We start from the raw sequence: 13,899 nt of genomic DNA on the forward strand, positions 1-13,899 counted from the left end.
TAATGAGGTAAACTGTAAAGAAATAATAAGTGATGGAATGGATAAGACGGAGTCTGTCTGGGCAATACTCACATTGGGTAAAACAACTACTAGAGCCTCCCCTGGGATAGTGCTTGGGGTGTGCTATAGACCGCTGGGATCTACCCTGGATATGGACAGAGAACTCTTTAATGTTTTTAGGGAAGTAAATACTAATAGGAACTGTGTAATCATGGGAGACTTTAACTTCCCGGATATAGATTGGGGAACAAATGCTAGTAACAATAATAGGGCTCAGATTTTCCTAGACGTGATAGCTGATGAATTCCTTCATCAAGTAGTTGCTGAACCGATGAGGGGGGATGCCATTTTAGATTTGGTTTTGGTGAGTAGTGAGGACCTCGTTGAGGAAATGGTTGTAGGGGACAACCTTGGCTTGAGTGATCATGAGCTAATTCGGTTTAAACTAAATGGAAGGATTAACAGAATTAAATCGGAGACTAGGGTTTACGATTTCAAAAGGGCTAACTTTAATAAATTAAGGTGACTAATTAGGGAAGTGGATTGGACTAACATATTTATGGATCTAAAGGCGGAGGGCGCCTGGGATTATTTCAAGTTGAAGTTGCAGGAGCTGTCGGAGGCCTGTATCCCGAGAAAGGGAAAACGGATCGTAGGCAGGAGATTTAGAACGAGCTGGATGAACGAGCGTCTCAGAGGGGTGATTAAGAAAAAACAGAAAGCGTACAAAGAGTGGAAGAGGGGAGGGATCAGCAAAGAAACCTACCTTATTGAGGTCAGAGCATGTAGAAATGGAGTGAGAAAGGCCAAAAGCCGTGTAGAGTTGGACCTTGCGAGGGGAATTAAAACCAATAGTAAGAGGTTTTATAGCCATATAAATAGGAAGAAAACAAAGAAAGAAGAAGTGGGACCGCTGAAGACTGTAGATGGAGTGGAGATTAAGGATAATCTAGGCATGGCACAATGTCTAAACGAATATTTTGCATCGGTCTTTAATGAGGCTAATGAAGGGTTTAGGAATAGAGGCAGCGTAACGGAGGGGAATAAAAGAGGGGGGGTTGACATTACAGTATCTGAGGTAGAAGCCAAACTCGAACAGCTTAACGGGACTAAATCGGGCGGACTGGATGATCTTCATCCGAGAATATTAAAGGAACTGGCGCGAGAAATTGCAAGCCCGTTAGCAATAATTTTTAATGAATCTGTAAACTCGGGGGTGGTACCGTTGGACTGGAGAATAGCTAATGTGGTTCCTATTTTCAAGAAGGGGAAAAAAGTGACCCGGGTAACTACAGGCCTGTTAGTTTAACATCTGTAATATGCAAGGTCTTGGAAAAAATTTTGAAGGAGAAAGTGGTTAAGGACCTTGAGGACAATGGCAATTGGGACAAATTACAACATGGTTTTACGAAAGGCAGATCGTGCCAAACCAACCTGATCTCCTTCTTTGAGAAAGTAACAGATTTTTTAGATAAAGGAAATACGGTGGATCTAATATACCTCGATTTCAGTAAAGCGTTTGATACGGTACCGCATGAGGAATTATTGGTTAAATTGGAAAAGATGGGGATCGATATGAAAATCCAGAGGTGGATAAAGAACTGGTTAAAGGGGAGACTGCAGCGGGTCGTACTGAAAGGTGAACTGTCAGGTTGGAGGGAGGTTACCAGTGGAGTTCCTCAAGGTTCAGTTTTGGGTCCGATTTTATTTAATTTATTTATTACTGACCTCGGAACCGAATGTAGAAGTGGGCTGATAAAGTTTGCGGATGACACAAAGTTGGGAGGTATTGCCAATTCGGAGAAGGATCGGGATATCCTGCAGGGAGACTTGGATGACCTTGTAAACTGGAGTAATAGTAATAGGATGAAATTTAATAGTGAGAAGTGTAAGGTGATGCATTTAGGGATGACTAACAAGAATTTTAGTTATAAGCTGGGGACGCATCGGTTGGAAGTGACGGAGGAGGAGAAGGACCTCAGAGTCCTGGTTGATCGCAGGATGACTATGAGTCGGCAATGTGACGTGGCCGTGAAAAAAGCTAATGCGGTCTTGGGATGCATTAGGCGAGGTATTTCTAGTAGGGATAAGGAGGTGCTGCTTCCGTTATACAAGGCACTGGTGAGACCTCATTTGGAGTACTGTGTGCAGTTCTGGTCTCCCATGTTTAAAAAGGATGAACTCAAACTGGAACGGGTACAGAGAAGGGCCACTAGGATGATCCGAGGAATGGAAAACCTGTCGTATGAAAGGAGACTCGAGGAGCTAGGTTTGTTTACCCTAACCAAAAGGAGGCTGAGGGGGGATATGATTGCTCTCTTTAAATATATCAGAGGGATAAATACAAGGGAGGGAGAGGAATTATTTCAGCTTAGTACTAATGTGGACACGAGAACAAATGGATATAAACTGGCCATCGGGAAGTTTAGGCTTGAAATTAGACGACGGTTTCTAACCGTCAGAGGGGTGAAGTTCTGGAATAGCCTTCCGAGGGAAACGGTGGGAGCGAAAGACCTCTCTGGCTTTAAGATTAAGCTTGATAAATTTATGGAGGGGATGGTTTGATGGGATAATGTGATTTTAGTCAATAAGTCAATAACATGCCATCACTGGTAATTAGTATCAATGATCAATGTGGGTCTGGCTGGAGAATCTTGCCCGCATGCTCGGGGTTCTGCTGATCGCCATATTTGGGGTCGGGAAGGAATTTTCCTCCAGGGTAGATTGGCAGAGGCCCTGGAGGTTTTTCGCCTTCCTCCGCAGCATGGGGCAGGGGTCACTTGCTGGAGGATTCTCTGCAACTTGAAGTCTTTAAATCATGATTTGGGGACTTCAACAGCTGAGTCAAGGGAGAGAATTATTCCAGGAGTGGGTGGGTCAGATTTTGTGGCCTGCATCATGCGGGAGGTCAGATTAGATGATCATAATGGTCCCTTCTGACCTTAAAGTCTATGAGTCTATGAGTCTAATTATATAGTGTTTTATATATTCAAAGAGTTGTACAAACAAACCAAGAAATTCATATTTTTCTTCAAAATCAATTCTGATCAATACCAAGTGGAAATTAGCGAAGAGAAAAAACAGAACCCTGGTTTCAAGCACTCAAGTTTTGCGAGTGTTAAAATCTGAACCTGGATTTGAATTTTCCAGTTGGCCCCAAACTTTATGAGATAAAATTCTGCAGAGTGAGCCCATATATAAGCATGTAAACAGTATCTGTGTGTAGCTTCTGTTAGTGTACATTCAGAGAAAACTAGACATGCTAGTTGTTTTTCTTACATGTACGTTCAGTAGTTAGAAAAGTAGAAGTCAATATAAAGTACAGATGAAAACTACTGAACCAGCTCCAGCAAGCATTAACTCTTAGTGGTACAAAACAACATCTAGTTGTGCTCAGATCCCCTTACTCAGGGGCGGGGAAAAATCTATGTAGGGAACAAGAAGTTCCATAAGTTTCCCTTGCAGTTTTTCCTCAGTATCCTTCCCTTAGGGGGTATTCCACACACCCCACATAAACAGATATTCAGTTCTCAAAGCCACTGACCTTGGATTTCCACTCAGATCTAAGGTTGTGCAACACCAGCAAAGACCACATACTGCCACACTCTCTCCCAGTTCTCCATGCCCCTTCCCAACTCCCTGGCAGCCTGGATCCAGCACAAGTTCTAAGTTGGCTGCTTTCCATGGACTCCTTCCTTAGTAGGGACTCCACATCATGGAAGAGTGGACACCACATGCTTTTCTGGGGAGAACATGCAGAGAGTACCTGTCTCCCCTCCCCCACCCTCACCCCGGCCCCAGTTCCAGGGTCACAGCCTGCTCTTGCCCACAGTGAAGCTACTAGGGTTCTGGGGGGAAAGCAAAGCAATGCAGCTGAAGCAGCACTCCTACCTTCTGTACATTCAGACAGGGATCCACTGTGTTTTTATCCCTGCTGCTGCAAAAGGAATGACTTAGCCCCTGGCTAACATCTCTCTGGAATACTGGGTTGCATGTGAAACATTATATAAATACTCCCTATCTGCAGTGCATCCACCACAGATAACTATGAACCATGATATGACTTCTGAAAACGCCACCTCCAGATGATGGACAGTAACAGAAACTGCAAGGTTTCTACAGCACCAGAAGAATGTAGTATGGGGTTAGCAGCAATGCCATTGGCAGCCTATGGTGGAGGAAAGTTTGGTGCACAGGGGTGAGGCATGAAGATTTTGACAAAGAATAAGAATAGAGCTTAAGGTACAATCTACAAAACCAGAACTTTAGCAAGTTTCTCAATTCCCCAGTGCATTCAGAGCATAATGATCAGAGTACCATTTAAAGGGCCAGTGGTAACAGGCAATTTCTGAGGCCTTCTTGGATAGAAGAGGTAGGCAGCAGAATATGTATCAGCATGAACGTATTTAGAAATGTTTATCTTGCCAAACACTGGGGATATCTGTGCTATTCAGAAAATGTATTCTTCAGTTTGTCCATCCTGAGTACAGCAGCAGTCTTAAGTTTCATGGGCCAGATTCTGCTCTCACTAACACTGCTGTACTCTGTTGATCTTAATAATATTGCTCAGAGGTAAATGAGGGGAGAAATCAGCCTCTTTGTTTTTATAAACGACTGAAAAAGCCCTTTTATGAAGGTAACAGTACGAAGTCTAATGATATTCACAGATTGTTACATTGCAGTCAATTATCCTTCTACTGCTGGAGAACTAACTTTTTTAAAATGTATTTCAGAAAGAATCACCCTTCTCCTCCCCACTGTGGAAGTGAGAAAAAGTTTGTTTTTTATGCTCATTCGTCTTCATTTCAGTTAAGAATGCTCTAGGACTGCCAATTTTACTAAATTTTGTGGGATTTTGGTAAGGAGAGAATGAGAGAAGAATTAGAAATCAATCCAAGGCCACCAGAATGCATTAACAAGATCCAGAAAGAATGGGGTTTTGGTTAGACTTGTTTTGTAGAGTTTATTTGGAAGAGGACCTCATAGGTTAAAGTAGAGAAACTTAACTCAAATTCCTTCTTGCTAGTTAGAAAGATAATTTCATATACAGACTTTAGCATTACCAACAGGAGAGAGACTGGAAAGCTTCAGAAAACATGAATTAAGGATAGTCAATCGTAAAACCAAAATTTCTCAGCTCTTGCTGGTTTGTGATAAAACCTTAACACTATTTCAACTTAGAGGATTTGTATTTAATTTCCTTCCTTTCCCCTCTTCCTCCCCTCCCATCTTTAAAAACAAAAGACAATGGAAAGTTATAAGATATGAATACTCTTTCCTGGAGAAAGTAGTCATTTGTGTCCAGGGAAGGGTAAAATGGTTGGATAAAATAAGAACCAACCCAAACCACCACACATTCTTGAACTGAAGCTTCAGAATATTTCACAGTCGTCTTCTTTCATTTTCTTGGGCTTTTGCATTTCCTAATTTAGCTGTGCCCAAGAGTGGGAGCACTAAAACACACCAAGCAAGACTCCATTAGTGGTGAGATGGATGGACAGATCTGGATCATGACACCTCCAGCATACGTGCTAACTATTCATTTACTGCCCTTGAGGATTCATTGTCATGTCCAATCTTGGGGGCTTCATCCACAATTCAAGTTTTAAACGCTGGGACTTTTTCCCATTATGTCTCTATACCACAAACTGAAATTTGTTTAGTTATAAAAGGTTTTTATGATATTCTGAGTATTTTTTCATGAACAGCACTAATTTCAAAAAAGTGCTCAATTGTTTCATACTGTCTCACTCTCTTTTTAACTCTGTATATTAAACATTAATTTTTATTCTTTATTTTAAATTAACTAAATGCCTCTAACACAGGGGACTCAAACATGTGGCCTGCGGAGTTATTTCCTGTGGCCTGCTGTAGTCGCCGACTCCATGGGTGCTCCAGGGCTGGAGCACCCATTGGGAAAAATTAGCAGGTGCTCTGCACCCACCGGCAGCCAAGCTCCCTCCCTTCACCCGCCCCTCCCCCCGAGTGTGCCACGTCCCTGCTCCTCCATCTATCTCCCAGCGCTTCCTGCCCAGCTGCCGCCAAACAGCTGTTTGCATCTCCGGGAGGGAGAGGGGGAGAAGCGGGAATGTGGCATGCTCAGGGGAGGAGGCGGGACCGGGCGGGAATTTGGGGAAGGGGTTGGAATAGGGCATCTGTACAACCTGCTGCGTAGCAGCTTTAACCAGGGTTGAGCTCACAGTCCGTTCCAGACAGGCCAATAGTCCAGTTCAAGTTACTTTCCTCTCTAGGCTGTAAGCAGAGTCAAAGTTCCAGATGGCCTCCAAAATCCAGTTATTCTCCATCCTAGAGCAGTCCCTAGAGGCCATTTCAGATTGTCCCAGAAATCCAGGGCAGGATTTTCCCTACCTCAATCCACATGAAGAAACAGGCTGCGAGAGTGCTCTGCCTCTCTTAACCCTAATGCAACACATAGCCAACGAGCTTCCCGCAGGACAGTCAAAGGTAAATCCCAGCCTGGAGATTTGCAGGTTTCCCTGAAAGAGATTCGAGCTGCTCCCTCGCTTATCTATCTTTGCCATTCTGCTTAGACGTTTGCTGGTACACCCCCGCCTCCAGGGGGACTGTTCCCTTCTCCTTGGTGGTTCTGCTGCCAGTGGAAAAACCCTGCTTGGGGTAATTTTCATGTGAAGGGCCAGGCCCCCTTGGGGAATGCTTCCTCCTTTTCTGGATCAGTATTTATGATTCCTTTAGCAAATGTACTGCTCTGATCTGTACTCTCGGTCATATTGGCTCAGCTCCCCGGAAGTTTCGGGTCAGGTTACTGCAAGAGCGATAGTAGCTCCGAAGGAGAGAAATAGGGAGTAAAAGTCAGAGGAATATAATTAAATTAAAAACATGTATTCTCTAATCCCGGGGATGCAACAGGGGGAGGAGAAAAGCTGAAGCGGCTGAACATTCACCTACAGCACAATCCTAGCAGGATTTGTCTGTAGTCAAATTGCACCTCATATTCATTGTCACTGCCTAGCTGAAATCTTAATCCAAGTACAGCAGTGAGGGAAAGATTTGGAAGGAACGCAAATGACGCAGGGATTTTACCAGGGCTTCTAACCTTCCTTCACAGCCCTTAAGACTGGTTGATGCAAAACGCTGCCAGCTAAGTGGCCAAAAATGAAATGACCATCAAAATTAGCAATGACTTTTTGCATTACAGTTTTAAAAAATTAATACATTGACTTTTAATAGCATACTATATTGCTCTTCATTTTTTACTATACTTTTGTATCGTTGTATGAAAAGGTTTCAGTGATGCAGCCCTCGGGCCAATGTACTAGTCCTCATGTGGCCCATGTGGCCCAGTTTGAGATTCCTGCTCTAGCACTTATTCTGGCCACTTTATATTTCTTTAGGCCTCACACAGTAGTCACACTGAGAAAGGAATGACTGGAAATAACAGGAAACAGAAGGAAAAACAGACCCAGGGTAGGGCTCGGGGAAAACCCTCTTTTATCACATCAGTAATCCAAAGATTCAGGTCAAGTGCCAAACCCCATGCCAGGTACAGACCATTGTCAGTTCCAGAAAGCCAATAAAACCCATCCCACTCGAGTTCTTCCCTAGGTTTTCCTTAGGGAGGTGTGAAGAATTTCTCCCATTCACCAGACTTTCAGTTTGTGAACACAGCTCGGGGGGGAGGGGGTGTGAAACCCCCCGTACAATGAGTCCCCAGGATATGCTTTATCTTGGGGAAATCTGGCCAGTCTTTCCACTCACTAAGTGGATGAGCAGCCTGTGGCCTAAGCATCACCTAGGGAAGCCCCACTGCTCCTCCTCTCTTCTGAGCAGGTTATAGCTCTCAGGCCTATAGAATCCAATTTTCTTCAGGGTTACAAAAAAAAAAGATCCTTTCCTTTAACAAGGCCCCCAACTTCTAAAGGCTGCTTCCTCCCTTTATCACTATTTCCCCTCCTGATTATTCCATCCAGGTGAAGGAGTCTCCTTCTATCCATGACATTTCTAACAGGAGCCAAATGCATTCCATCTTTGCAAGCTTGGCCATTAACCCCTTTGAGTCCTAGCCCTGTGTGGGCTTTGGAGACCCCATTACAAAACTTAGTTTCTTAATTAAACAATATAAGAAACAGTGGTCTAGATTGAGAACAGCTTTTAGGTGCCTAGAAAATCACTGGGATTCGCAAAGCCTGAGTTCAGTGCCTAGGCGCCAAATATTATGAAAGGGGAGAGAGAAGTGCCTCAGAATGGGATCCACAAAAGCCTGTACAATAGGTGGCACCTCACCTAAACTAGCCAATGGGAGTTGTGTGTGTGGTCCTACCCTTCTCTTGGAGATAGGTACCTAAGTCCAGGCTCCAGTAAGCACCTCTCTCCTCTTGGAATTTTCAGCTGCAAACCCTCTCTTGGTGTTAGGTGCCTATGCCATTTTTAGCAAGCAGCTAATCCTTCTCTCTCGCCTGATGATTCTTTCATTATTTATTCAAGCAGAACAGCTTCAACATTAGGCCAGAAAGAAAGAGACAGCAAGCACAAGAATAAATCCATAACTTGGTGGTCAGAGCACTCACCTGGGAGGTGGAAGACCCAGAATCTAATCCCCTGGCTCTCTGGGCAGTGGGTGAAGCTTCCCCCTGGGGAGGCTAGCCTCCTGCCTCGCCTCTTCCGGCCGAGGCCACGCCCCTGGTCACTGCTCTCAGCCGGCCCGTGGCCTGGGATCAGAGCTTGGTCAGGGCAACGGAGGGGGGAGAGAGCTCGGCCCCAGCTGCGGTCAAGCTCTCAGCCCCCACTGGGACCATGGCAGAGCTCTCGACCCTGGCAGAAGCTCCAAGCCCAGAGTCCCTCACCCATTCCTCTCCTTCCCCCACAGCCCCACCCCTTCCCCATGGCCCTGCCCCCACTCCCCCTTCCCCCGCCCCCCACTCACTCCTTTCTGCTCCTCCCCCGCTGCAGCTCCTAGACCGGAAAAGCTCTGTGCCCATGCCACGGCTGTGGTAGGGAGCAACAGCTCCTCCAGCCCCGGCGCTGTGGTGGGGGGAGATTTTTGAAGGGGCCCCCAATTGGCTGTGGCCCCTGGGCACAGGACCCATGGGCCCTTGTGGTAATCCACCTCTGCCCACCCGCCCCCGGCGGTGCAAGGTTTGGGGAGGCTTAGCCTCCCCCAGCCTCCATTATGCTCTGCCCAGGCCTGGCTCCAAGGATTTTTTAAAATATTTAGCCACAGTGGAACAGCCTCAACAGGAGAGACTGAGGGAGCGCCCGACATCAGTATATCCTACAGCCCAGTGTTTAGAGCACTCACCTGAGAGGTGATAGATCACTGTTTAAATCTCCCCCTGACCCTTCCAGGCAAAGGAGGAGGAAGTTGAACCAGAAGTCTCCCACATCACAGGTGAGTAGCCCTACCACCAGATTAGAATTTTGGAGGGAGTTCCTCCCACACTGGCTTTTGTGTAAGCTTCTGTATAGGGGCCCAATCTGGCAGGCAAGCTCTAAGCCTGCTTAACAAATCAAACCCCACAGGTAACTTAGGCCTATCTTCCCCTTGTTTATGCATCACTCAGTGTAGACTTCTGGGCTCATGCTGGAGCCCAGGCTCTAGGACCTTGCAAGGTGGGAGGGTCCCAGAGCTCGGGCTGCAACACAAACCCGGAAGTCTACACTGCAATTAACAAGCCCCACAGGTGGAGCCCCACAAGCCCAAGTCAGCTGGCACAGGCCAGTCACGAGTTTTTAATTGCAGTGTAGAAATACCCTAAGAAGTGGGTTAAGTGATGGAATCTCAGAACACGTCATCACAACTAAAGGCAGCAAGGTGAGAAATGCAGATGCAGTAGCAGCAAAGCACCCTGTCGTCCAACAAATCCTAGAGCTGTGAGTACTAATACCTGGGATAGGTGATTGTGGCCCTGTAGGACCAGACTGGACCGGACCAAGGACAAAGTAGAGTGGCAGAAACAGCAGTGACAGTGGTGAGCAGCAGTGGAGGCATTGCTTGTCCAACCCTTCCCCTTCCAGGATGGAGGTTAACCCCCTGGAACACATCCCTGGACTCTGGAAAGCCAGGAGTGGGGTACAGCATAGGGAAAGAGAGAGTGGCATATTAAAAGGACATTCCACAAGGTGGTAAACTGAGGCAAAGCTCTACTGCCCAAGATACTGTGGGGCAGGTGTTTTACTTATTGTTTGAATACTTGAGTCATTGTTGCAATGTTCTCCCAAATTACTGCTGTGTCCCATCTCCTCTTAATAAAAGTTTTATTTTGTTATACACTGACTCAATGCTTCGGAGTGAGAAAGTTTTGCCTCTCAGGTGTGCCCGAGGGTGATGGTTAGTTTTCCCAGATTTTGAGCAGCTCTCCCCACTATGCCCCATAGCAACTGATGTCCCTGGAGAAGAGCCACAAGAACAATTAAAGGATTGGAAAACAGGCTTTAAGTTTATAGTGATAAGCTAAATAGATTGAACTCCTTGAGTCTAACAAAGAGAAGGTTAAGGAGTGATTTGATCACAGTCCATAAGTACTACATGGGGAACAAATATTTGATCATAGGCTCTTCAGTCTAGCAGAGAAAGGTATAAAAAGATTCAGTGGCTGGAAGTGGAAGCTAGACAAATTTAGACTGGAATAAGGCTTTTAAAAAAACAACACTACACACACACCAGTGAGGGTAATTAACCACTGAAGCAATTTACTAAGGGTTGTGGCAGATTCTCCATCACTGGCAACTTTTTAGGGAATTATTTTGGGGATGTCCTATAGCCTGCGTTATACAGGAAGTGACTAGAGGATCATAGTAATCCTTTCTGGCCTTGGAGTCTATGAATCTATGACATCTGGTTACAGTTGCCAGGGCTGTCAGCCAAACCAATTGCTAGAATTCAAAGAACCTATACAGCCTTCCCTTTGCTAATATCGTTTTACTTTCCTATTTGAAGATACTGCTTACGATGTAGGGAAAGGTTTACAGTCAAGAATTTGCAAGCCTGCAATTAATTTGCAATAGGAGATCATCTAGTTTTCTAGTCCCAAAAGATCTTAAAATAAAACAATAGTTATTCAGAGCTGGTATTATTCCAGACAGGAGTGAAAAGTGAAGGCAACATTCTGTAGTTTTATAAAGATGTTTCTTGATCCTACTAACTACCTTCAGCTACAAGGACAATTTCCAAATAAGCAGATATTACAGTTAAGTAAAAAAAATAAAAATACTGCACATCTACGTGGGACTCCCCTGAATTCTCTTTATTAAACCTTGGGATCTCAAGTAGATAAAGCTCTACCATACCAAATCCATAATTAAGGTTTCTGATCCTTCTCTATTTTGGGGAATTTATCTTGGGTAAATTATGGCTCCTTCTTTAGAAGAAACTTTAATTTTACCAGTGTTTTTCAGAAAAGTTTGCCTTAAATTATATTTTAAAATGGCTCCTTCTTGAGTCGCTCCATGCTAAAGAGACGCTCCCATCAAGTACGGGAAATTCTGAACACTTGCTGGCCTCTCTGCAAACAATTCTCAATACTGCAAAAGTTGTAAATTTGGGGTATTTCTGGTTAATCTTTTAGAAGAACTTGTCCCTAAATTTATGCTGCACTCTTAAAAAAAAAAACTTGTTTTTATTGGTTTTTGGGGGGGGGGGAAATCTACCCACAATACACAGGCAGTCTCATTTGCAAGAAATATGCAGAAAAAAACAGGTAATCTAATTTTCAGATTTTAAAGAGGTTTACTTTGTGCAGAGTGGCTTCCTTGGTTCCAGACTATAAATTACTAAACTGATAGTGAATTGTGAAAAAAATAAGATACACTAACATGTGGATTTTTCACATTGCACAGTTAGCTATATGCAATGTATATACAACTCTAGGTTGCTGGTGGGAATCTATTCAAGGTCAGAACTACAAGACTTAGAGACACATTCCAAAAGACTATTGTTCAATGAGGTGACAGCTTCATTCCAGTCTCTAGTGGCTAGATGGCCATAACAAACAATGCAAAGACATCATGCTTTCAGGACCCATCACTGTAGCATACAGTGCTGAATATAGGATTAAAAGATGCACCACATCAGTCCTAGTATGTGGAATCTTCTCTGCTCCTCCTTTAAAAAAAGCCATGTTTCTAAGGATCATGAGTTGGGTGAAGGCTAGAAAGAGTGCCTGTGCTCCTTTGTATTCTTGATTGGAGAAAGGCCTTTCCAAATTAATACGTATGGAACTGAGCAGATTAGTTTGATCTGACCTCCATAACTGAAAGCCCTCATATGAAAATACCCGGTGTAGAATTTCTTCTGGTTTTTGTAATCTACAGCATCTTCATTGACCCTGAATATCGCAGAGAGTCAAACTATCGCAGAGAGATCAAGGACTGAATGGACATAAAGGTTCACTTAGAGTTTCCACTGGTACCATTGGGAAATGTGTTCTGAAATTGCCTGTACAGGCTCAGCATATGAGTGTATTTTGGTCACACCATCTGCTTACTCAGGCTGTGAACCCTTTTCCAAGATCTGTACTACAGAACATCTTGATTTTTCAGATCAGCACTGGAGAAAAAAAATTGCTGAGAAAATGTAATTTTGGAAGGCTGCCTAGACAAGTCAGACATGTTTTGTCATTTTTTTTAAAGATATACTCGTTCATGAATGGGAAGCCCAGCATCACAGCTGTTATTCTCTTTTCCAGTATTGAATATAGTTATTTGAATTATATTTGATGGAACATTTTCCAGATTGGAAACAGCATGCAATAGTCTATACAGGCAATTTCAGAACACATTTCCCAATGGCATCAGTGCAAACTCTAGGTAGACAAGACTCAGGCATTATTATTATCATGTTTGATACAACCCTCCTCTGAATAGATGGAGGTAGAAATGTCAAGTCCTGTCTAGTGTCCGTCTATATAATAAGATTCCAGGAATGTCACTCTGAAGCCTAGAATATCTGTTGAGTCAGTGGGAGGTGACGGAAACACCTACAAGCATGGCTGAGAGCTCTTTTTGTTCAGAATATCAGGTTCAATTTTCACTGGGATTTGCTGTCTTTTAACATCCGATTTTTAAGTTCAGCCATTTGACTGACTTACGAATTACACCCACGCAGTGTACAGTTACAGTAAGGTATGTATCTATGCCATGCCAAGAGTCCTAGGACCACTGTGATATCAGAGGTAACTCAATCAACCCTTACAGGACAGCTAATCTGCATGCAACAATTCCGTTGCTTGTACGAGAGAGACTGCACAGATGGTGGATTATTTGGCCCAACTCCCAGTTCTTCAAAACCACCCACACAATACAACCAGCACTCACAATAACCAGAAGCACACAGAGCCCCTCACTGCAGCACACACCCTTCATTCACAACCTGCACAAAACAAAGTCTCCCAGCACAACACAAACATTCGCCCACCCTCACTCATCTTTATCATAGAGCCATAAACCTGAGTGTCAAAGCTGCAGGTCTTCATTAGTATTACTGTAAGCTCTTTGGGGCAGGGACTATCTTTTTGTTCTGTGTTTGTAAGACACTGAGCACAATGGGGTCCTGGTCCATGATGGGGGCACTATGACTAATAATAGTAATAAATCACTTTCCACCTGTGAAGCTAGACCCATTTGGTATTACAGATTCTAATATTGCCAGTGTTAGGGTGACCAGATGTCCTGATTTTATAGGGACAGTCCCCATTTTGGGGTCTTTTTCTTATATAGGCTCCGATTACTCCCCACCCCCATCCCAATTTTTCACACTTGCTGTCTGGTCACCCTAGCCAGTGTAGATGCAGGATATGGTGAAGGAACAGTGCACATGAATGGCTGGTCTACACCATACAGAGGGGTTTTGCCTTGAGAATCCTTCGGCATGAACTTTCCATTGTTTGGCAACATCCCATGCAGTGGAAACACCAAATTTCCCCT

This window comes from Terrapene carolina, unplaced genomic scaffold (genome assembly GCF_002925995.2).
Source record: "Terrapene carolina triunguis isolate 2854851 unplaced genomic scaffold, T_m_triunguis-2.0 Scaffold96, whole genome shotgun sequence".
Lineage (NCBI taxonomy): Eukaryota > Metazoa > Chordata > Testudines > Emydidae > Terrapene > Terrapene triunguis.